At 40.4% G+C, this 23453-nt stretch overlaps 1 protein-coding gene and 1 pseudogene across 3 annotated transcripts in view; one reads left to right on the forward strand and one right to left on the reverse strand.

Annotated features, from left to right (window-relative positions):
• Nucleotides 1–23453, forward strand: part of KCNQ5 (potassium voltage-gated channel subfamily Q member 5) — a 505983-nt gene that overhangs the window by 333947 nt on the left and 148583 nt on the right. The window lies entirely within an intron of this gene.
• Nucleotides 14611–21938, reverse strand: LOC128627184 (GTP-binding nuclear protein Ran-like; annotated as a pseudogene).

Genomic DNA, 23453 nt, shown 5'->3' on the forward strand with positions numbered 1-23453 from the left:
GAACCACAGCCAGGAATTTTGGAGTGAAAACAGAAATCTGATTGTTAGACTAAGGAAGATGAAAAACTGGATGACCCATGAGCGATACGTGGCATGTGTACATCAAACACAGGAATGCCACGAAAATGTTTCTCTTATAGCCAGATCAGATTATAATGCGAGGTTCACGTCCTCTGATTCTATGAAATATAAACTCAGTCATTGCTGATGAGTCTGTAAATAGTCCAAAGGAATTCATGTTATTAAGAAGCTCAAAGCTGATTAGTATCTTGATTTTAAAACATCAGAACAATCGATCAGTTTAGTAAGAAGAGTTCATTCAAGAAGAAAAATGTAGACAATGTAGATGTCACACGTCCCTCGGTCTTCTTTTGCCAGCTTTATTGAGATATAATTGACATGTAACATTGTGTAATTTAATGTGTAATGTGATGGTTTATATATGTATATACTGCAAAATGATCGCCACAATAAAGTTAATTAACACCTCATCACTTCACATAGGTACCATCTGGGGGGGTGGACTTTTAAGCTAGAGCCGCTCTCAAGTGTACAGTACAGTACCGTCAACTCCAGTACCACACTGCACTTCAAATCCTCAGAATTTGTTTTATAACTGGAAGCTGGTAACCTTTGACCATCTTCACCCATTTCCCCCATCCCTCACTCCTGACACCATTAATCTCTCTGTTTCTGTGAGTTTGGTTTGGGGTTTTTTTGTTTGTTATTGTTGTTTAGATTCCACACAGACAGGAGATCAGACAAGTTTTGTCTTTTTCTGGCTGACTTATTTCACTTAGCATAATGCCCTGGAGGTCCATCCACGGTGTCACAAATGGCAAGATAGCCCTCTTTTTATAGCTGAATATTTCTTTATATACAGCACAGCTCCTTTGTGCATTCATTAGTTGATGTACACTTAGTTGGTTTCATGTCTTGGCTATTATAAATAATGCTGCAATTCAGATGGAGTTGCAGATACCTCTCTGAGGCCCTCATTTCATTCCCTTCAGGTGGATACCCAGAAGTAAGATTGCTGGATCATAGGGCTGTTCTATTTTTCACTTCTTGAGGAAACTCCATGCTGTTTTCTGTAGTGGCAATACCAGCTTACACTCCCAGGAGCGGGGTGGGAGGGTCCCCTTTTCTCCGCACCCTGACCGCATCCGTTATCCCTTGTGTTTCTGATGATGCCCATTCCAACAGGTGTGTGCTTTCGATGTGCGTTTTCCTAATGATTAGTGCTGTGAGCATTTTCTCATGTACCTGTTTGCCATTTGTGTATCTTTTTTCGGTACTGAATATTTTCAAATTTAGTCCCTTGATGCACATGAAGCCTTTGTTTGGAGCAAGGTGGTAGATTCTGCAGACAGATATTCTCAGAAAGGCGTTGCTACCTGACTTTCCATAGGAAGAGGGTTTGCTTATCCTCCTATTTTTGTGCTATGGTGATATATTGTCCAGATGTGATTGAGCCCCAGGTGTAGTCTTAAAACCTACCTAGAAATATGCAGACTGCAGCGCAGGTCAAAGATTGTACTGATGTTATTCTTCTTCATTAATTTTTCCCCAAAACTATGTTTAACAACAACAACAACAAAAGAAACATAGCCTTTTTATTCTTTAGAAATTAATAAAGTAGTTAACATAGCATATCATAAATGTTCAATCAGTTTCAGGATATTGGGGAAAAACAAGAGCTATCCTAATGATTTAGGGAATCTCTTATTTATTCCTTTAACATGCATGTGTGAGGTAGCTCATCTGATTTCAAAATCTGTCTACTCTCTGAACATCTAATCAAACATAATTTGTAGAGCACAATTCTGGCCAGCAACGTTTTAGTTCCCAAGATCATGCCCATCTAAAAAATTGCTGTCCAAATAGTAAAGAGGATGGCTTTTAAAATGTTTGCAGAAACTTACAGTTAAGCCACTTTTGTATTCCTTTGGTCACAAGTATAATAAAGAATAAATTTAGAAGAATTATATATAAATCATACATCAGAATTATATATTTTTCATAACTCTGTCCCATTTGGGTTTTTTAAACATGTTAAATAAAAGATGTTCCTAAGTTCTAACTCTGATTCTATTTCTGTACAAATAACGGCACCCGCACTCCTGACAGGGAGCACAGTCCAGACAGACGGCCCCTGGACACACTGCCCAGGGCCCTCTCCGACACTCACACTTCCCAACTGTTTCCTTGGAGGCACCAGCACAACAGGACTTGGTCTCGCTCACCTCCTGCGGTCCCATAGAATCTTCATATTGGACTGCAAGGGGACGCTCTTCCATTCTCACCAGGAGTTGTAATCCCAATGCTACCGGTAAACTTATAACTGACTTGCCTCAGTTACAAGCTAAATGAATACCCCTGTTAATTTGCTCTTTTATTCTTTCCAGTCGTAGAAACAAAGGTTTCATGATATGTGTGAGGCTCCCTTATTTCTCTTCCCAGAAGCAGCAGAGCATAGACTTAGAATGTGATTGACACCATTGAGTTCAAATGCACTTCTACCACTTTTTATCTGTGTAACTTTGGAAAGTCACTTTCAGTGTCTTAGTTTACTGATTGGTTCAAAGTGGCTAATAATACACACTAGTTCATAAAGTTATGAGGATTAAATTCCAGTACAGAGAAAGCTACTCAACATTATGATCACTGGCTCTTCCATATATATATGATGGGGGATAATAAAGATACAAATACAGGTGAGCAGTGAAATATTTGAAAATACTGTATTTGAGAAAATATCATACTTTTTTAAAAGAAAACAGGTATTTTTGGAAGCGTTTTCTCACCACAAATACTGTTAATTAGGGCAACTTTTTGCACTAAAATTGACTCATTGATATGAATTCAGCACCAGCATGTGTTCCATTAAGCATTTATTTTTGATGACTAATGAAACAGATTTTTATTGTTATAGTTTCTGATAAACGTATCTGATGACAATGTCATGGCTTCATAAGTTCTTCTGAGTGGAGCACTGGGCAGGGATAACCGTGCACCTGATGAGAGTGAGCTCTGCCCTCACTCTGGGGTAAAGCCAATGAACTCTAGATCAAAGCCACATGTCCAAATGCCAAGGACAGGTCAAAGCTGGTGCTAATTTCTTATGTTTTGTCAGTTCTCCAAAGCTGAAAGGGAGCTAGCATTTTTTAAGTAATTTTCATTTACAACTCATTGATTTCTCATTAAAAGGAAAAAAACTTGCAATGTAAATATTTCTCCTCCTATTTTACTGAATGACTAAGTTTCGAGGTCATGTACCCACCATCAGGCAGAGCCAGGGCTCAGTGGGCTGGCTGACTGAAAACCTGGACTGTCTTCAAGGCATCCAGCAAGCTCATTCTTGTGCTTCTTAATCAAGACTGGCAGGTCTAACCGAAATGCATTTTCCAGCAGTAAATAAAGTACTGATGTCTAAGTCTCCTTTTTCATTCCAAATAATGCAAATGATGCCTACCTCCTTTTACTAAGGATATTAGTTTGCTTTTTTTTTTATAAAGGGTCCACTTGCAAAGTTACCAATAGTAAGTATATTGATTCAGACCACTATAAGATCTTTGTATAAAGAACTCCAAATACTCTTGTGTAAACAGTCAACAACCTGACCTTCAGGGGAATAGTCAGGTGTAAAGCTGCATCTCCTAGTCCAGCTCACTTGTTCTGGTGTTCATTATACTACTGAAGGGAGTTCCCCACCTTCTGGGTTAAACTCTGGTGAAGAGCTTTGTTTGCACTTGTTTTGATTTTATTACCTGCATTTGTATATTTTGGAATTTCATGTCCTATTTCTTAAGAACAATGCTGTTTACAGTGTATTTCTCCTCAGCTGAATAACTTCATTCCTTCTAAATTAATTTTAAAGTACCCATTTTAGGCCTTTAACATAGATCTTTCAACACATCGAAAAAGGGTTACCTCTCCATTTCACTAAAGGGATGAATGGCACCCATAAAGTTTTCACTGAAGGTGATCATTTCTCAAAGTGCCCAGCCACGAGCAGTGAAGAGATTGCCATGATCGATTTAGCAAGGTAGGGACTTTTTCAGCAAATCTGTGCCTCTCTCCTCCTACTGTGTTAGAAAGTCTCCAAACCACCAATGCATTGTACTAAGCATCTGGACAAGTACTCAAACACATGGTCAAATATCAGGTTTGCCCAAACATCTGGGTGTTTGGCACATTCTGGATAGAGCATGTGTGCATTCGCTGTTTTTGCCTCATGTAGCCAAGCAAACATGGGCTTGCTGTGTCTTTGTGCAATGAATCAGTTCCTGAAACATGCACAAATCTAATTTAGGCAGATCTAATTATATCTTAAATGCACTAGTGGAGCTTACTATTTAAAGAAAATCTGTAGTGAATCCTTTTGTAAAGTCAGGAGTCCTATTGAAAAGCTAATAACAGAGACATAATTAATCTGTGCTGCAGGTTTGTTTTCTTCTAATTTGGGTGCCCATAGGGTTGTTTTTAATTGCTTTGTGACTATCTGTGATATGACACAGCATTGAAGAAGTGCAGTGATTGTTGCCATTTTCCATCAGTCAGCATTAGTAGAGGGGGGAAATATCAGTCACAAACACATTTTTCCTGTCCTTGCAAAGAGAAAGATTTGCACATAAAATTTATATTATTTGGTGTAAAATAAGATTACATTAAGTCCTCGCATTTGAAGCTCTAGCATTAAACATTGTAAGAGGGTATAATGGAGTACAAGGATAAGAATCCATCTGAGGGTATTAAATCTTATGTTTATAAGGGAAGGGACAGAGTTTAAGATGTGAGGCAATCAGATATGAGGAATGCGTGATGCGTCTTGTTTATCACACCTCTGCAATTGACTGCAGAATGCTCTCAGAATATCCCAATGAGCATTGAAAAGTGCAATTATTTTCATTTGCTTGTCTTTCATCGAGGAAAATGCAAATAAACTTTAAAATGATTTACGGAGACTAATGACCCTCATCAATCTCCTGACAGCTGAAAAAGAAAAGTAGTGGTTTAACACCTACACTGGCTCTCAACGGAAGGATAATGATATAGTAACTTGCCTTATGAAAAGTATTTCTGATACTAGAGCAAAGAGTTGTTCAATTTAAAGATAACAAAGAGGTGTCTGAAAAAGAACAGTTCTCTACCTACAATTAAGGAAGAAGAGTACTTTCCGTGGTCCTGATGGAGCACTGGTGTCTGACCAGGTGGCCCGGTCGCATCACAGAGGCACTCTGCACAACCTCATTTCGAGACTTGACGAGCAGCCCAGCCGACACCCTTAGAGGCATCAGTGAGTTGCACTCGGCCAGGTCCCCCCTGATCTCCTATGTTCTTTTGAGCTACACAAAAGTGTACTCAACTGAGAAAGAGAAAAACAAGGTGATAGGGTAAACATTTGAGAGTTGTTAGAAAATAACAGTTCAAAATGGTTGGCAATAAATTCTTATGCTCCCTTAACATAAGACTATAAATCATAATTCTCATGTTCTTTCTAGGCTTAAATAATTTCCACTATTTGGAACCTGGGTCAAATGCTTTCATCACCCTGGAATAAATTGTCCCTTCTTTCTGATTTCCCTCAACATTGGTTATTTGGTATCGTATGTCCTCCCTTATTCATTTATTCAAGAATATTTATGCAGCATCCAATATGGGTGAGACATTCTTTTGGGATGTAAGGATATAGCAAGGAACAAAACAGGCAAAATCTCCATCCTCATGGAAGTCACATTTTTATAGGAGAAACATATACCAGGTCTGTCTGGAAAAGGTCAGGCCATTGTTGGTATAATAAGAACAGTTTGCGTGACATCGGTGTAACCAGGCAGCCAAAAGGAGTGGACTGGAACAGGCAACCATGAACAATGATGACTTCACTGTACTAGTCAGTGGGGGTGGTAGACGCCGTTGAGTGAGCATGTGTACTGTGTGGTCATTGCATTCAAAATGAGCAAATAGAGCAACAGATCTGCATCAAATTTTGCATTAAGCTTGAACATTCCTCTGTGGAAACTATTCAGATGATTCAGAAGGCCACAGCTATGGGAAACTGGTGATTGGCAGCTTCAGCACAACAGTGTGCTTGCTAGTGCATCACATCTGGTGCAGAGCTTTCTGGTGAAGCATCAAATCACCCAGGTGACTCAGCCCCTCTACAGCCCAGATTTGGAGCCCCGTGACTTCTGCCTTTTCCCAAGACTAAAATCATCTTTGTAAGACAAGAGGTTTCAGACCATCAATGAGATTCAGAAAAAATACAATGAGGTAGCTGATGGCAATTGGGAGAACTGGTGAGGTCCGAAAGTGCCTACTTTGAAGGGGACTAAAGTGTCATTGTCCTATGTACAATGTTTCTTGTATCTTCTTTAATAAACTTCTCTATTTTTCATAACACTTGGCTTGATACTTTCTGGACAGAAAGTTAACAAATTAGCAAATCAATATATTAAGGGTTATAAGTAAAAGAAAAACAGGAAAAAAAGTAATAGATAGTGAAATAGTGTGTCATATAATATGTTTAGAGAAGGCCAATGGAAAGGGTAGCCTTACAGCAGAAGCTTCAGTGAAGTGAGGCAACAAGCCATGCAGAGATTCAGAGAAAGAACATTCCAGGCAGATGGAGCTTCAAGGACAAAAGCCCCGGGCAGGAGCACACCTGCTGAGTGAAGGAAGGGCAAGGAGATGAGAACAGCTGAAGGAACAGTAAGAACAGTAAGCCAGGGAGGGAGTAGAGAAAAATGAGGCACCAGTCCGACTGCAAATTTCTTGAGTATAGGATCCAAAGCTGATTCAGTGATAGCAGGTAATCCAGTGGCATCTGGTGGCAAATTATCAATGAGCATTTGGTGAAAAAAGATGGCCAGTTGTTTAATTGTATAGCATTAATATTGAAACTTCGCAATATCATGAATATGGCACCAAAATTCAAAGAAGGTGCATTACCTGACTCTAGCATGGACTGGAGTAGGCCAATCATGGGATTGAAGCCACATAGGAAGCAACTTCTGTAAAACATGACAGAAGCCTAGGCGAACAGAGGCAGCGTGAATGCAAGGAGGGGATGGACTGAAGCAACCAGGGCAGTTGGAAGGTTAAATCAAAGCTGCAAATTCTGTATGCAGAGGTCAGTGCCTCACAGAAAGTCTTTTCTTCTTAGAACTGAGATAGTCTGCCCCTTGCATATTACTGGCTCCAAAGCACTCACTTCCTGCCTCATTACACAAGCTTTTGGTGCTATGTGTTGCTCTAATTCACCCTCTGTCTTCTCACCGCCTCTTTGGTTTAGGCCTGCATATTGCTCTGACCTATGTATCCCTGTCTGAATCCCAGCTGGTATCTAATCCTGTAGATTTCCACAGGTTTCCAGATATTTTTGTGCATCTTGCCTACGCCCTCTCCTAATTTCTCCAGGCCCAGTCCCTTAATTCACTGCAGTTTTAATTCAAATATATGCCTATATTAAGTGCTTCCTACATTTCAGCCTCTGTGCTAGAGACTGGAGCCCTGAATATGAATAAGACATTGCCCTGCTCTGGAAGCATATCTGAAGCACATTCTTCTCTAAAACCCTGATTGACTCTAGAAAAAATAAAAACCTTGAAATCACAGGTTTATAGAGAATAAATGGTGAAACTAGGAGATGAAAGATAAGCCAATTAATTTGTTATTTTTTTTATATTTTAAAATTCCCACTTTAAGACAAATGCACATGAATGAATAATCTCTCTCTCATGAAAATCACAAATAAGATTATCAAAAAGTATCTTCAATATAGATTACGAGTAATCACTTCCATATATTGAGTATTGGGTTGGTACTATACAAGGCTGAACCCTAGAAGTGGGTGGGTCCCCCGTTCCCATGCAGCCATACATCAGGGGTCACAAATAAGGTGACAAGACATATCATGCTTCTGCATAGTAGATTAGAGAAAAACTTTCCAAGCTATAAATGGTAGCTTGACAAACAACATTACAGGCTGGATTCAATGAAAATGCTGCAGACCTGGCTCCCTTCAGGACTATAAATCACAATGAATCCACAGACCATTACTGGAAAATGGAGAACAGGAAAGAGACTGGGCATGTGTGACAAGCCCTCCAGCCTTGGCTCGCTGAAGACTAATTGAGGGTGATTCAGTGCTGCAAGATCTCAGTATCATGGGAAAACCTGGAAAGGCTTCACGGAAGAACACTGCAGAACAGGCTTAACAAGGAAATGCAAACCCCAGACCTCAACCACCCTTGGAGAAGGGTGGGGAATAAGGGCAAGAGGGAGGGTTCACTCTGTTTCTCACTTCCCTTCCCCAAACTCCACAGAACATTTTTAATAAGATGAAATCAAATACAAATCAATATAAAATGCCAAGAGAGCCCTGGCCAGGTGGGTCAGTTGGTTGGAGTGTCGTCCTGTAGGGCACATACAAGAGGCAGCCAACCGACGTTTCTCTTTCTCTGTCTCTCTTTCTCTCCTTCTCAATAAAATATCCTCAAGTGAGTATTTTTTAGAATACAAAGAGAAACCCTATCATAATGGGAGACTGTTATGCAGAAGTGAAGGCAACCCCTAGGCATCCCTGCCTCTTTCACATCCTGATAATAAAGATGGGAGAAGGCCCTGGCTGGTTGTAGCTCAGTGGATTGAGCATGGGCCTGCGAACCAGAGGATCATGGTTCGATTCCCAGTCAGGGCACATGCCTGGGTTGCAGGCCAGTTCCCAGCAGGGAACCCGGCAGGGGACACACAAGAGGCAACCATATATTGATATTTCTCTCCCTCTCTCCTTCCCTTCCCCTCTAAAGATAAATAAATAAAATCTTTAAAAAAGATGGGAGAACCTGGGAGTTGATTAAAACTCTATAAAGCAGAAGGGTTTTCTGCCCCAGTTAACCAACCCATTTGCTTCTCTTCAGTAAGCTCCTTCCTGGGTCACTTTCTGGTTGGACCTGTGGTCTACAGCAGTAGAAAATGGCAGTGAGGGTCACTGTTGCCAGGCACCGATAGGCATTTAAACAGCTGAGGCAAGCGAGCTGTGTGACCAGGTCAGGATAAGCATCAGTGATAAGCATCAGTTTGTAGCATCCAGAAAAGAGCAATGCGAGCTCTAGGCTGGAGGTCAAACATGGGGAACATGCAGCTGGGTCCTTCAGGAGTCCAACTGTGAGGACTAGCGTTTCCTTGAGTCACCTCTGCAGACTGAAGGATTTTTTTTTTACTTTGAGCTGCTCATTGACTCATTTTTTCACTCATCATATATTCACTAAGCACCTACCAGGAAGGCTGGGAGCCAGAGGCACTGCACACATTACACACCAGCTGGACACTGAAATACTCATATCGTCCCCATCCCTGTCTGGGATGGTTCTTTACAATTATTTTTCTAACTAAATCAGCTGGAGGATTTTGAGCTTTATGCATATGCAGTTCCTTCTCTTGCATTACATTTCCATAATGCAAATCACCTCATATGCAATTGTAAATAGAATAATGATGTCAATGTAACATGGAAGCTAAAGATGATTTCCCCCAATGACAACAGCTGAACATAAAGCACAGCAGCCAAGCTGAACACAGCAAGTCTGGAGGAGTGCGAACTGCCTGTGTCCACCTCCTTCATTTCGGACACTTGCTTGGCCTCGGAAATGCCTTTAGGCAATTCTCCCAGTCTTTGTGTAAAAGATGCAAATGTAAGGTGACAAACAGAAAAGATCCATCTTTAGCATCATTACATTTTGGGCAAAGCCTGCAACTCTCTCTCTACCAGTGACATGGGAGGCGGTGCCCTCGCCTCCATAACTCAGCAGCCTGAACCCTTCCCAACGTCCCCTTCCAACAAGCTGTCTTCACATTTGTGTTGTGAAGGCCGGGTTACTGCAACATTTCCCTGGTAGAGTTTGACACAGCTTTTTCTGTTTTTTTTTTTTAAGATTACACAAATCTAAAAAAAACTATGTCAAATTTTATTGACATAACTTTTAAAATTTTAGTTACATTTGATATTTAATGTTATTTTATATTAGTTTCAGGTGTGCAACAGAGTGGTTAGACATCTGTATAATATATGAGCTGATCCCCCTGATAAGTCTAGTAGCTGTGTGACGCCATCCACAGTTATGGTGATATCACTGACTGTATTTCCTATGCTGTGTGTTACATCCCTGTGACTGTTCTGTGAAGACCAGTTTGTAGTTCTTAATCCCTTCACATTTTCACCCAACTCTCAACTCCCACCTGGCAACCATCGGTTTGTTCTCTGTATCTCTAATGTTGACCAATCCTTTTAACTCTACTGAAATCTTATTACGATTGTTGTTTTTGTAAGATCTCTGCTTCCAAGGGTTCGAGTGCTTTGCCATAGCTCGATTTTCATCATAAACCCTGTTCTTCTTAGGGAGCATACTTGCCCTAAAACCAGGCTTTGCTTTAAAACCAGCAAGCCACTTATTGCACTGTGGCTGGGAAGCCCGTATGTGTAAATGGCCTCAAGCTCGCCTATTTTGCCTACACAGAAGTGTACATGGTATTGTGCTTGGTAATATGGTCTTTTCTAGTGAAGGGCACCAGCAGCACTAAGTTGGTGAGGGGGCGAGGGTGGGGCGTGTCATTCTTAGGTCAAATAAATCAGAAGGATGAAAACCTATATGTTAGGTGGTGATTTGGAGTATTCTTTGCCCAAACTTTTCTACTCTCCTCTTTACCAAGCTATGGCAAATAAATCTTTATGCTTTACAGACCTATTCATCAAAAGTTCAGGTTTTTAAAATTTAGCCTAAATTTTAATGAAGTTTTATGCAGTTTAGATAGAAAAATAATGTTGTCTGGTTCTGCAGGTAGAATCAAATTTTAAGACTGTTAACATATTCTCAATCAAGCAAATTGAGAACATTTTATTTAAAACATAAAATAATTTGATTTGATAATTGTAAGCTTTATTTTTCACTTTCTTTAACTGTCTTTCAATATCTTCTCAGTACATAAAAAAACCTATAACATTTGGATTATTCTATCTCTTCCTGCTTTAACCTAAAGTAAAACTCCAAATAATTTTTAGAATTAAAAGATCTAATTCCTTACCTGGCCACACGCAGGCTTCTCAAATACCTCTGGTCTTGCCTGTATCTCTAGCCTTATTTCATCACCAATTTCCTTTAAGACTGCCCATGCACATGCATACATGGGCATTGTGGTATGTATGTTTACCCATGCACCTGTGTGTAAATGTACACACACACTCCACACATGTACCATCACACACTACACTCCAGCAATACTAAACCATCCATATCTTTCACACATAGCGTGTCTATTCCTTTATTACTTATATTTCTATTTGAAGAGCCCAGTTCTACCATTTCTCTTCACCATCTTGGTAATTCCTAGTTATTTTTTAAGTCTCAGGTCATCTCCTCTCTTCCTGGAATTTTACCCTGACTGTCCAGGAGACGTGATGTTATCTTCTTCTGTGCTCTGGGGTCCAATGCAGCTCAGAGGAAATGGCCAATAGCAGCATTCATGCTCCGGTATAATTGCAGGTTTCTAAACATATATTTTATTTCTGTTAAGACTGAAATAAAAATCATCTATCAATAGTCTTTGTATTTCCTAGTGCCACAGTGCCTAGCATGTGGGAGATGACCAGTAAACACTTAAAACTGTGGTGCCTTGGCCCTCCCATCTGAAGACACCAGCAGTGATTCTCCACGTGTGGCCTTGTTCAGTCGTCTCTACCGCATCTATCACTATTTGGTGTTTTCTTGCTTATTTGTGACTCTTTTTTGTTATTGGTTTTTGTCACTAGAATACAGGTGGACTTTGGTTACTGTGTTCACTGTCTCCCCAGCGCCTAAGCAAAACACAAGCACAAAGCCCAGGACAAAAGAGATGCGAGATGAAACTATCAAGTGTGTGAAATGAATGAGTAGATCCAAATTTTGCTATCTTCAACTAATAACAAGCTTTTGAATAAATTATTATAAAAGTTCAATACCTCCAAAAAAACACTGAAATACTCTGATTTTAATAAACCTTTTAATTTTAGTAGTTTGAAATTCCGAAACCAATTTTTCACCCATATGGAAGACCTATAAAGACAAATATAAGTACTGCACAACACAAGATTCAAAAATCTAAAATGATTATTGGCTCACTTTTGCCTCTTTTTCCACTCATCTTAACTTTCTGCTGAGTTTCACTTACCCTTCTGAGTCTGGAATAATCAAGGATTTATGTTATTAAAACAAATATTTGCACCTAATATCAAAACTGGCTGGTCATTAAAGAGTAATAGTATAGCCCTGACCAGTGTGACTCAGTTGGTTGGAGCATTGGACTCTAAACCAAAAGGTTACAGGTTTGATTCCTGGTCAAGGCACATCCCTAGGTTGTGGATTCAGTCCTTGGTTGGGGCACATATGAGAGACAACCACTTAATATTTCTCTCTCACATTGAAGTTTCTCTCCCTGTCTCTAAAATCAGTAAGAACTTCCTCAGGTGATGATTTTTAAGTATAAAGAATAATAGTATAGCATGAATCAGTAGCCAACACTGAAAATGAATAGGATCATATAACAAGAGAGAAGTACTGCAATGACCTAGCCAGTTATTCAACACTAGCATACTATAATTAAAAAGTCATTTAGTAATGACTGAGTCATTCACTAATGATCTCTAGAGGCAAAAGCAATAAGGACTAATGTCTCTAAATAGCCTCCTGTGATAGCATTTTAGAACAACTGAGCTTAATTAAACTGAGACATAGTTATCACTCCCTATTCAGATCTCATGCAATACATCATTTATATTTTATTGTTGACATGCATTTTTCTTTAAACCTTGCATTAAACAAGAATTTTTTTAGTACCTATTATGTTCTAGGCTCTACACCCTAGCCTCTTCCTTAATCTTCTTTGGATTATTCTATCTTTCCCCATTTTTTTCACCTAAAGTAAAATTCCAAGTAATTTTCAGAATTAGAAGATCCAGTTCCTTACCTTGAGAGAGAGAAGCAAAATTGAGTGAGAGAATCAAAAGCAAGCAGAATCAGAGACTATGTAATTCACAAATATAATGGTTTAATAGAAATGTGTAAAAAGAACGATTGGTTACAACAGAGGGAGTGATTGACTCCCCCACTGTAAGTTAGGGAAGGCTTCTGGAGGTGGGAACATTTTAGTTGGGTCTAAGAATTACAAAGGTTTGGGGGTGGGTGGGATCTGGCTAGATTTTATGGGGGTCAGGTAGATGAGCAGAAGCTCACAGGAAGGTTGAAACCATGCTGAAAAGAATCCAGTTTTCCAAATAAAGTCATTTGGATTTTATGCTGTAAGTGATGGAAACCAAAAGGAGGTCTTTAATTAGCACAATGACCTGACCAAATGTAGTTTTGAGAAAGATAATTCTGAGTACTCCTTGGAGTATAACTGGAGTGAAAAAGGTGCAGGAGAGAATGGAGGCTGCTGCATTGCCCTAAGCCACATAGTGAGCATCTGGACCACAACTGAAGTGGAGGGAAAGGAGAGAAAAGGCTGAATTCAGGCAGCATTTGAGGCATGGTGTTTGAAGTGAGAGACGGGGGTGAAGAGGCATGTGAGTCCGACTGGGCTGTGGACAGATAGTGGTGCCATTGACCAACACCAAGAACACAGAACTGGTTCGGAGGAAAGACAGGATGGTTTTAAAATATTACATGTCATTCATTTGTGGACCATCAGAAAGCATTGGAAATATTTTATCGATAGCCCAGGGGATGTAGGAGTTTAGATTTGGAGATCATGGGTATGTAGAAGAAAAGAAGAAACTCTGAGAGGCGGAGGGTAAGAAAATTGTACAAGGATATAGTAGCCACCCTTATGGTGAGCAAATCATTACGAGATCAGATGTAATGTTAATACTCTTCTCTATGTTATGCTTCTAGAAACCTAAGCCCAAACATCGCTTACATTACAATTTAGACTTGAGGCATTTCATTAGGCAGCTTCTCAGGACATGGCTTACCACCTATGTTACCTTCATCAGTGAAATTTAAATGATTAGAGCCCTAACTTACAGGCAGTCTTCATTCAAATTCTGGTGGCTCCTGGATGAAGGATGCAAAACCAGGGACAGAGCCTCTGCCACGAAGGAGCAATGGATCGACATTGCACTGAGGATCCAGTGAATTTAATTCATTTTTAAAAAAATTTTTTAAAGTTCTCATGGAGAACTATTCTTAATTACCCTAAATCTAGGATAAAAATCCACAAAGCTTTAGGGCGACTGCCATCCCCTGCTGCTGCCCATCTTCTCACATGATAGAGGGATGGCGCTCTCCGTGAAATGGAGCCACTTGGAAGGCTTGGTTCCTTCCACCTACACAAATGTCCAAGGTTGTGTGGGGTCGGTAATTTGGAGGAGTCGAGCACTTTCCCTAAGTATCAGTTCTCTTTCCAACAATCATCAGATGAATCGAAATCACCTCCTAACACATGGAAGGTTATTTGCTGTACCCTGGAGAACCACTCACCTAAACTGTTGTGAACGGTAAAATGTCAGCCCCCAGTCTATGCCTCTGACAAATAATCCTGGCTGTAAATAATAGTAATCCATGAATAGCTGAACAGCAGTTATCGATTCAACAGTTCAGTCGCTGGCAGAAGCATCTGTATGATTGGGACAGAACGATCAAAAGAAAATTTATTTAAAAGAAGGTTTAGGTAACCTACATATGGCACTTCCCTTGCTATGTCATCAACTGATGCCTGAAAGTAAAAACAAAAAATCAAACTTTGAGATTTTTCACAAGATGACAACAGGAAAGCTGAAGAGAAAAAGAATTAATTGCTTGAGAAAATACAACTGAAGTGAGAGATTACTTTTTCTCTTGTCTTAGTAATATTTAGAAGTATAGAGAGAGGAAATAAAATCTCAACATAATTTAATTGTAGCCAGAACCAAAATTCATCTTTATGTTTCTGTTGACGACAACTTTTTTAAGTTATAAGATGGAAGTTTCTAACCACTATGATGACTAGACACTTTTTATAAGACTGATGTTTTAGGTGAACAAAAATATGAGTCACCTAGGTTCTTTCTACAATAGACCCCCCAAAATCACCAAAGCAAATCTGCACACTCAACTCTGATGAACCGAGTCCCAGCCTGAGGACGCTAAGAGGCGAAGAGCCTGCTGCCGGCCCAGGGCCATCCACCGCCCTCCTTCCCAGCTCAGCACTGCTTAAAGGCCCCCTTGACACTCAAAAATTTTAACATTTAAGTAACAGCACCAAGTATAAGCCATACGCTTTTCTTTTGCTAATTTCAAAATTTTATTTTTCAATTATAGTTGGCATACAATATTAGTTTCAGGTTTACAACATAGTGACTAGACATGTATATAACTTACAAAGTGATCATTCTGTTAAGTTCTAGTACCCATCTCACAATACACATAGTACATTATTCCCTATGCTGTAGTGGCTGTTTTTTATAATCCCCATGGCTGTTTTTTATAACTAGCAATTGGTCCTTTTTTCTTTTTATTAAATTTATTGGGTTGATACTGGTTAACAAAATTATGCAGGTTCAGGTGCACAGTTCCACAACGCATCATCTGTACACTGTATTGTGTGCTCACCACCCCAAGTCAGGTCTCCTTCCATCACCACTTATTCCCCTTTACCCTCCTCCTTTTCTCCCCAGGCCCCTCCACCCAGCAATCCTCATACTATTGTTGGTGTACATGAGTCTTTTTCTCTCTTTTTTCCCAATCCTTCCACCCAGCCCCCCAATCCTCCGTCATATTTCTTTCACTTTTTTGCTTATTCCATCAATCCCCATCCCCTCTGGCAACCATCAATTTGTCCTCTGTATCTATGAGTTTGTTTCTTTTTTGCCTATTCATTTATTTTGTTCTTTAGATTCCACATACAAGTGGAATCATATAGTATTTTTTCCTCTGTTTGACTTATTTCACTTAGCATAATGCCCTTTAGGTCTATCCATGTTGTAGTACATGGCAAGATTTCATTATTTATATGGCTGAGTAATGTTCCGTTGTATATATGTACCACCACTTTTTTATTTACTTGTGTATCAGTGGGTGCGTAGGTTGTTTCCATATCTTGGCTATTGTAAGTACTACTCCAATGAACATAACAGCACACATTTCTTTCCAAATCAGTCTTTTGGATTTCTTTGTACCCGTGCCTGGAGTGGAACTGCTGGGTCAGCCATTGTCTTTCCCTAAAATCTTGCACAGATATACAAATCCTTGTATATCTGCTGTTTGCCTTTACTACTAACAAATGATAACAAATTTAACATTTTTTTCTCATCTCCCCAGAGCCGCCCTTGGGACCTGGTCAGTTCAGGGCCACATTGAAGACCAGGAGAGAGGGATGGTGGGTTGGCACTTTGCAATGAGCAGAATAAAATCTACTTGAAAGCTCTAATAATTATAGGAAATCATCAAACAAGGATATATTGTAATATATTTATACCTTCAACCTTCTGCTTTTAGCACGTGTCAGGGAAAGTCTTGTTTTTGGCTTAGGTTTCATCCCTATTCTCCTGCCTAGAATAGATATACATGTGGATTCTGTCCTAGAGTCTATGCCCTGCTTCTTGTATCAGCTCTGGGTGCCGATGCCTCTCAGAGAAAGCCCCCACCTCTACCAAAACCTGGTGAGTGACTGGAGCAGCTATAATGAGGAGACAGAGAATGGCAGCCGGTTCTTCCTGAGGCCTATGTCCTGAACTACATTCCCCATTGTTCTCAGTGTAAAAGCCAAAATTCTTACAAGGACCTAAGGCCTGGCCCTCCATCCCCACTGTCTTTACCTCCTACTCTTCTTCCCTTACCTGACCCACCCCAGCCATCCCATCTCCACATTCTTCATTCATACCACAGGGCTTTTGCACCAACTGATCCTTCTGCTTCAAAGATTCCTCATCAGAAATCTGCTTGGTTTGCTCCCTTAATAACTTCCAATCTGCTCAGAAAAGCCAACCCTGACTCTCCTGTTTAAGCTGGACACCTGCCAGCTCTCTCCAGCACCTTTGCCCTCCTTTGTCACTCTCTATAACACCTATCTTCTGTTATATAAAATGTACTTATTTATTATGCTTATTATATGCCCCCCTTTCTAGAAGCATCAAGAAGGCAGGGATTTTGACTCTTTGCTCACTTATGTATCTCCAGCATCCAGAAGACTAGCTGGTATATAGTAAGCATACAATAAATACTGAATGAGTGGATTTACTTTATAGCAGTTAGAAAAGCAATCTCTATATATCAAGCATTGTTCTAAGTACTATATAAATATTGGTAAGTTATTTAAACTGTGGTTTAAAACCCTATAGAGTAATAGTTGTTATCCCCATTTTATAGAAAAGAAAACTGAGGTACCATGAGGTTAAGTTACATTGCCCAAAGTCATACAACTAGTGAGTGGCAGAGCCCCTTCATGCTCCTAACCTGCTCTCTGCTGAATGAATGAATACAAAATGGTGGAATCCCCATTTTCAGCACTTTGTCTTAAGCTTCCTTCTATGACCAAATTGCCCCAGTGTTTTATAGGGACCTAATCAAGTTGTTGCACTGGCCCTCTGCTCCCCTAGAAGGGGAATTTACCGTTTTTTAGGTCTCCAGGGGCTGGTTTCAGGGAGAGAGAAGCAAGTAAGCCTGTCTACTGGGGCATGTCACAAGCACAAAAAGGATCAGAACAGAACATGCACATTACAGCAAGAGGTGGAGACAGGGCTGCAGAGGTGGGTCCCAGGCCCACTGGACCAGCTAGAGACACCTCCTGTGGACCCACCTTGTCATGCTTCTGCTAGGCTGGGGCTGCTTCCAGCCCTCACAGCGGCCTGGAGCAACCTGTGAGACATGGACTGACACATAGTTACACACTGACTTATGCAGCCAGCTATAGCTTTTTGGAATGATTATCTCAATGTTTGGAAAACATTTAGGATGATTGAAAAGGGGTAATTAGAATTTGGGAGGAGGCATATTTCTTACCAATTTTCCATTGAGTTAATACTTAGGGGATTTCTGCTAACAAACTGTTGCCAAAAAAAGATCCTGCTGGGTTTTCTTTAATTAATGACTTGGCTTGGTTATAATTATTCCATTAATTGCTTAAATGCAAATAAGTGTTATTATAGACATTGAAAATTATTTCATCTTAAATATGTTAAACCGTCCCCCTTGTCCTGTCATTTGTGTTCTTAATTTGCCTAGTAAATCCTCTTTCATCAGTGGTACCAAAATAAGTGTTACCTAAACTCTAGTGTAGTTATCACATATTCTGAGTTAGTGGAGTCCGAATGGAAGTAGTGAATTGTATCTGTGCTCTTGAAGGAGATAAGGGTCCACAGAGCCTGTGTTTACAATGCAAACAAGCAGAGTAAACAAAACGGAAGTTGTAGAAATGGGAACTTTCAACAATATAAATACTTTATACGCTGATAAGATAGATACCAATTTGGGGTATATAAAGCTAGTCTTTGAAAACTGGACCTTCAAGTGTCTCTTCGATGCTCTGTATAAGGCGAGAGGCAGGGGCTGTGAAATCCTTGCTTTAATACAATTCTATTCCCTGCCTGTCAGGATACGGGGCTGGGAGGTGGGAGCAGCAGGAAGTGTCCATCCCTCAACCACACCTGACGAGAGGCTGTGATAGACACAGCTGTAGAGTCAGGCTACCTTGTGAGCCTGACAGCATTTCTCACTTGGAAGCTTCACAGTCTGGCCTGAAGGATAAACAGGATGAAAAAGGGGGAACACAGACAAGAGAGAGGACAGAGCTACCTCTTTCAGCCAAGGAAATTCTCCTTCCTTCACCAGGAGAATCCTCTCTGTGGATTCCTTGGGCCTTTTCCCTCCAGCCTACCACCTCCACCTCCCGCCACCACTTCAGTCTGAGTCAATTTACCTCCAACCACCTTGCTCTAGGACTTCTTTTTTTTCCCCACACATATTTGAAATACAACTTTATTCTTGGAATGGCAGTAAAAAACAAGGTTTCACCCCTGAGTATTGTGATGTGACTGCAGCAGTCAAGTAGTTAAAACTCAACACAGAACAACTGCATTCCAAAACAGCCAAATATGCAGGTCCAGAAAGTGATGGCATTTTGTAACTGCCACATTCACACCGAAACCCACTGATCTCCTTCAGCATCCCAGAGATCCCAGAGACCAAGCACAGGTTTTGCTTAGCTATAGAGGGAAGGGGCAAACACTCTGCACCACAGACACCACAGGACAGCTGCAGTAACCCTAGACTTCTCACTCTGGGCTCCAGCCTCCCTTTTGAATCCTCATTCCCCACAGCAGTGGTCTGAGAAACCTCTAAGTTGTGCTCACACTGTGCTGCCAAAGCTGGGTCCATGACAACCCTGGTGGGACAGGAACAGGCATGGTGACAGACTCCAAGTTTGGGTCTCCAATTAGTTTTTCAACAAGCCAGAGGAAGGGCTTTTCAAAGTCATATTTACTTTTGGCAGAAATGTCATAGTACTGAAGATTCTTCTTTCAGTGGAAGACCATTGATTTTGCCTTAACTTTTCTGTCTTTAATAACTACTTTGTTGCCTCACAGCACTATGGGGATGTTTTCACACACTCATACCAGATCTCTATGCCAGTTAGGCACATTCTTGTAACTGTCGAAGTTTCATCAAACATTATAATGCCACACGGGCTTGGATGTAACAGTGTGTCTCAGTCCACAAAACTTCTCCTGCACAGCCGTACCCCACACATTGAAGTAACGGCCCTCTGCTCGTGTGGCACTCTAGGGATGGACTCGACACCCAGTCATGTGACAGTTCACAAACGGAGTTTTCTCAGTCCCACCATCACCAACCAATGCAAGTTTGAACTGAACCTGGGGCTGTCCTTGGGCGGCCACGGTGATGTTACTTCCAGAAGGACCTCGGGGCCCATGTGACTGAAAGCTGAAAAGGTGGCAGAAGCACCCTTCCCCTGCAGGAATTCCTTTGCCTAAATTCTACTAAAGTGCCTACTTGACATGGCTATATCACTTTACATTCACTGGGGTGTTCTGTGGGTGGCTTCAGAAGTGGTAAGGAGTGAACTTTCTCCAATGAATTATTTTCTGGGGCAGAGCCTTACTTCTAAATAAAGTTATTTTTGTTAATATCCTGTGAAGTCAACGTATGGGCCTATATTTCCATGATTTGGTATTAATTGTGTACAGGATTTTTATTAGTTAAAATGTGAATCAGTCCTGTCATATTTCATTATATTATTACCATGATCTCTAAATCAAATGTCATGTAGCCAGATAGGAATACGTGCACAGCCAAAAACAAGAGCAGGAGACCAGAGCAGGGTTTCAAGTTGCTGTGACAGATCGTTTCCCTCCTACACTAAGAGATTTTCCAAATCAGCCCATCACCAATCAGAGGTGGTTTGGCAGGTGTGCATAACGGGTGGCAAGAAGACAGCAGTATATTAATTAAGATATGCTGATGATGTGAGCACAGGTGTTTGGCAGAAGAAGTAACCTTCCAAACACTATTATAGGCAAATAATAATGGTGTCTTGTGTACAATAGGAGCCATCTCTGTCTGAATTAAAGATTAGATGTAGCAAGACAAAGCATTTTCTCTCCAACAGGCTTTAGAGAGACAGATTGGGATGAGAACACAGCTTGGTGAATAGCACAACAGAGATGCGGATTGTGATGGAGATGAGCGATATCCCAAGTACTCCTTGGATTCAGCTTTTAGACTAATTCACCATTAAATCAAACATAAATATTTGGTATATGCTATGTCTTATGTTCAAGAATCATAAAAATTGGTGTTCTGAAACACTTAAAAATTTCCTAAAGTTCTCTTGTATTTTATCCTCATCTCAGTACTTAAGCGAGTAGGTATAAAAGATATATTCCTTCTTAATCTATTGTTTAATGGTTCACATGAACAACAGAGAGAGGAGCTCATTAAATTAGTTCAAGGTTATCTATGAACAGGCCCTTCATCTTACTCAATTTAAGAGTATTCTTGATTTATAGCATGACTGGTCTTGAATGATTTTGATGGATAACTAGAAACAGTTAACTAGATACATAAATAAATATCCCAGAATCTTGACAGATTTCATAAAGGATCCAATGTGAAGATTCACATGGCTAATAAAATTGAAGCTATTAAAATAAATGATCTTGCATATATTTGATTTTTTTGTGACCTGAATATTTAAGAGGGCAGAAATCTCCCAATTTCCCTCAATTTAAAAAGCATTATTAGTGGAATATTATTACAATGTCATTGTTTGACATACTTTGGGGACAGTTAATATTTTATGTTTATCAGGGATTGCACTGAGAGTTGATACGTACTTTCTATTTGTGGTGGTATGTTTTGTTAGTGGAGCCTCCTATAGATTTTATTCTTTGAGTTTTGTCTCCCCTTTTCTTCTGGTAAGTCTAGATGACTGAGTACCAGCATCAGTTCTGGAAGCTTTTGTGCTAATTCACAGACAAGTATGTGTGCAACTGTATGTGCTAATGCTTGTGCAATATGCACAGAAAGTGGTGTGTGTTTTCTACCTCTCAGAGCTCACAAAAGGACACCACTCCTGTTGCTGCAGAGTACACTAACACCAATAACACACACTGTAGTAGTGGAGAAAATATACAATCTTCGGTTAAAAAAATGCATTTTGATTCTTGTAAGGGAGAACAGTTGGGAGAGGAGGAAGCCAAGATTGTTTTAGACCAAAATAGCTTTTGTTCTGCCAGGACATCTAGAAGGAAGGTGTGTCAGGTGACCCAAGAAAGCATGGGGACTTCTCCCAGTAGCATATGGAGGTCTGCAGTCTATAGTTTGTGGACATGGAAAGAAGGCAAGATAGTACCTGATTTCTGCTGGACTTCACTAATATAAAGCCCATAGTTTTCTCCACCTGAAAGCCATGGTCCCAAAGGGTTCTATTTCTTCCAAGTTATGCCCACTGTTTCCACATTCTACCTACAAGGGGAGAATCCTCTGCACTGGACAGCTCCACAGTTGAGGTTCTCAGGGTTCCACCCCTCCATCAACCTCTGTCTTCCTCATTATTGAGTAAATTAAACACTGGCTACTTCCACTTGGCCTTCAGGAGACACTTTGGCTTCACCCTGAAGTTTCCTCCAAAAACCAAAACACTGAAGATTTTGCCTAAAACATGCTCAGACAAAAGGAAGAAACTTTTTAAGAAACTTCCAGCCTGTCTTAAGAAACTTTCTGGACTTCCAGCCAAGACGGAGGCGTAGGTGGAAACATTGTGCCTCCTCGAACAACCAAAATTAAGGACAACAAAGATTTAGAAACAAAACCACAACCAGAACAGACAGAAACTGAACTGTACAGAAGTCCAACAACCATTCAACCAGACTGGTAAGTCTGGTAAGAGGGGTGAAGTCGGCAGCCAGCAGAGAGGGATCACGGCAGGAAAAAGCAGTGGCTGATAGACCCCAGAGTGCAGGCAGTACAGGGCTAGCAGACCCCACATGTGGGGAGGAACGAGCAGAGCATGCAAAGCAATTGGCTGACCACAGACACACATTCACGCACAGATAAACTAGGCAAAAATGGGCAGTGAGACAGATTGCACAACCCAGGGCCCCAGGGACAGGAAATAAAGCCTAAAAGCACCAATCGAAAAGATAAGGTCAAATTCAAGGAGTTCATCATCACCAAGCCCTTATTATATGAAATGTTAAAAGGACTTATCTAAGAAAAAGAAGATAAAAAATATGAACAGTGAGAGGACAGCAAACTAACAGTTATTAACAACCACACCTAAAACAAAAGCAAACTAAGTGGACAGCTAGATCAGGAGCGGAGCCACAGAAATGGAGATCACATGGAGGGTTAGCAACAGGGGAGTGGGAGGAGGAGAAGAGGGAAAAAGGTACAGAGAATAAGTAGCATAGATGGTGCAGAGAAAATAGACAGGGGCAGGGCAAGAGTAGTATGGGAAATGTAGAAGCTAAAGAACTTATGACACATGGACATGAACTAAAGGCGGGGAATGTGGGGGGAGGGGGTGTGCAGGGTGGAGGGGAATGAAGGGGGGAATGGGACAAGTGTAATGGCATAATCAATAAAATATATTTTTTAAAAAAGAAAGAAACTTTCTTAACCAATGGTGAAAATCCTGTTATTCTAGGAAGATAGTAAAAGGAGGAGAGTATCAGATGACCCCAAATGAAAGCAAAATTGTTCAGTGCTATAAATCATAAGAGTAAAATTGGGTAATTACTGTTACTGTCCTATAGCTCAGTTTAATCAAAATTAGCACACACTGACACCACCAAGATATCTTGCAATAAGAAACCATTCACTTTCCATTAAAATTAGTGCCAGTAATGTTGAACAGGCAAGTTAGGGAAAAATCATAAGCCAATTAACATATTATAATTTTTCTACTAGCTAGTTCTTCAGAAT

Source organism: Artibeus jamaicensis, unplaced genomic scaffold (assembly GCF_021234435.1).
Source record: "Artibeus jamaicensis isolate MK-2021 breed Jamaican fruit bat unplaced genomic scaffold, CSHL_Jam_final contig_1127, whole genome shotgun sequence".
NCBI classification, from domain to species: domain Eukaryota; kingdom Metazoa; phylum Chordata; class Mammalia; order Chiroptera; family Phyllostomidae; genus Artibeus; species Artibeus jamaicensis.